The sequence below is a fragment of the Dipteris shenzhenensis genome, chromosome 12, assembly GCF_047967505.1.
Source record: "Dipteris shenzhenensis isolate YYH24624 ecotype China chromosome 12, Dip_SZ_1.0, whole genome shotgun sequence".
Lineage (NCBI taxonomy): Eukaryota > Viridiplantae > Streptophyta > Polypodiopsida > Gleicheniales > Dipteridaceae > Dipteris > Dipteris shenzhenensis.
In genome coordinates, this window is record NC_141607.1 from 11,090,582 (window position 1) to 11,093,674 (window position 3,093).

Genomic DNA, 3,093 nt, shown 5'->3' on the forward strand with positions numbered 1-3,093 from the left:
CTGAAGACGTGGCCTCTAATCTTTCATTTGAGAGTATCCACAAATGAAAATTCTAAAGGCTTTCATGCCTTCAAGTTCCTCATAACCCGATAGATAGGTAAAGCACAAGTATTAAATCACAACCACAACTGACATCTTTAAACGCTTCATCCCTTTTTCGTCTATCCTATCCCTTGTTGTATGCAAATCAAAGAGAAACTTGGCTTTTCAATTATACAGCTGTGAGACAGTAGTTTGCTGAAAAGGTACAGAAGGTCCACCTAAGAAAGAAATGCAGTAAAAACACCAACCAGCAGCTCACAGTGCACACCTTCTGTTTGGATTCAAAAGAGGTAGAAGGCTTGAAGCTAATTCCTTGTCATCCTCAGTTTGAATAGAAAACAAAATTTCTGCTGCTTGAGAATCCTTGTTCAAAGCAAGTTTTCTGAGTGCACTTGCTTGACCTGCAGATATAGCACCTGTTAGCACCATTGAGTCGATACGAAGCAGAAGCTCACTGAAAACAGATGGCGGTTCCACCACATTTTTCAAATCTCTTCTCCCAGCCTCATCCAACTTCACATCTGGCCAAAATTCAACATACAAAAAGCAGGAAGTTAAACTTCAAAAATTGTATTCAAGAGGAAGGACAACCATATAAAATTAAAATTAAAATTGAATGTTACAGAATATCAGCTCTTTGAATTTGAATGCTAGCTTACTTTAGAAAATAAAATACGGATAAGACGAGAACACCACAAATAGCAGCTATTTCAAAGAAGGAAAAGGATTTTATCGCACAAAGTAATCACCGAATTGATTGCAAACCTGAAATAGCTCCAACTGGATGCACTGCCATGCCTGGCTTATGTGGATATTGTTCCTTTGAAGAAACTCACCTAGATGGCAAGTCCATCAGGTTCAAAGTAGCCTCATGATTTGCAAAGCTTAGAAGCTTAGTTATACCAGGCTGACCTACAGATTGTCATCCCCAACTCAGCCTCAAACAAGCACTGACTTGCAGATTGTCATCCAGCCTCCTGGGACACCAGGCTGACCTGCTCAAGGCCCTTGCCAACCTATCATGGCCGACTTGGCCACTGCCTCCTGCCCCAATTTGGCTGCCATATCTGACACATGCCAGGCCTATAAAAGGCCCATAGGCCATTTACCCCATTCTTTAGCGCATGCTATCCCTCATAGTTGGCCGATTTCAGCCCCAAGTGCATGGCCACCCAGCCCATGCAGCTGGGCCCTTTATACAGCCTATGTGGCAGCCTTTGCTGCTGCCCACATGGCTGTACATCATGCACAGCATAGTGCTGCACATAAGCAGCCCCTACTCTCCTCTCAGATCTGCCAAGTGGCACCTTCATCTTGTGTCCACATGGAAGCCCTCTCGAACCCATGCTTGTTGCATGTGTTCTGGACCCATGTCCTCATTTGGAGGTTCACGGGGCAATGACCCATCTATCCTAACACATCCCCTTGTGGTCGACACCGATCCAATCAATGAGATGCTCCTTGTACCTCCTAAAAAAGCTTTTTAGAACAAGCTGAATGTGTCCTTGTACTTAGCTCCAACCTCCCAAAAACACTTGCACATCCAAGTCTTGTTCCGTATCAACCACAAAAGCTAGAACCAACCTAGATCATAGGTACAATCAAAGCACCACCTGCATATGGCGCTGCCAAACTAGCTCACACACATTAGAATCTTTGAGATTCTACACCAGAGTATGGTTCGATCATTGGCCAATTAATGGTGCGATCTTCATCCAAAGTGTGTAAAGCCTTGGATTTTTAACGTCATGGAACTGCATAGAACTTGGGATGGGTTCTGAGACATGGAGGTGCACGTAGGTACTCTTTCAAGAAGATTACATAAAAAGCTTGGGACGGCACCAATCAGGTTGTGGATCCAACTTGCTTATCCAACCTTCACTAATTTGACGCTAATTCATTGGAAAGGCACAATAGTGTGTCTATTGAAAATAAAGTGGAAACAAAGAAAGGGAAGTCTAAGGTAGGTGATTTGGCAAGTCTTAGTGGGTAGGAATCTACTCAAGAGCATGTCTTGAAAGTTTTGGGTGCAAGCAATGGTGGCCCGAATGGAGCCCTTCTAGAATGTCATAGGTAAAAAAAGGACACGAAACCATTGCAATTCAAAAAATACTATCCATTTTGGTTGCATGCACCTTTCCAATTCTTGTGGTGAGATGTTAAAAAGCTTCTTTGAGCTATGTGTATAGAGGGTTAAATGAAAAGTGTAAGGGGAAGCTCGCTATGCAAACTTTGGTTAAAGACCTATGCCTTTTGTTGGTTGTAATAGAAAACTAGATATCCTAAAACAAAGCATCCCATGGAAGAAGTTAAAGAAAAACGATCTAGCCAAGTATAAATATTGGATGGTATCTAGACAACTGCATAAAGGGAAGAGCTATATGGCACCTATTTGGGGCCCAAGATTGCATTGAATTATCCACATTATTTTTATGTCAAAATATCAGTCAAAACATATTGAGTCTATCACCATATATTGACATACTAAAGTAGTTGAGGGGGCAATGGGTGCTCTTTGTAGACCCAAACAGACATTCAGACTATGAGAGTTGGGATGTACATAGAGGGGGAATGGGTGCTCTTTGTAGACCCAAAGAAATTCGAACTATGAGAGTTGGGATGTACATATAGAATTCCATTATGAAACATTTCTTTTCACTATAGTACCTAGGCAATTGCTTCAATGCTTAAAGTCTTATGGCTTATCATATTTTGTAGGATCTCATTAACACCAGGAAGGTGACATTGGGCCACATCTTTGCTAGGAAGGATGTTCACATGATTATCACATGTGATGACATTTATGATGATTGGAACTCCATCCGTGAAGATTGTATTGCAAGAAAGTATTTGGAGGGTGGAAAGTGCTCTAGACAGCCCACTGTGCCAATGTTTAGATGCTTGCGTGGGTTGAATGATGAAAATATTTTGCGAATACAAAATGGCATCTAGGAAGGCATAATTGTAATTACTAAAACAACGACTGATGGCATCAATCCTAAAATTGAAGAATGAGTCATGGAAATGATGAGAGATGCTATGTTGCAAGAA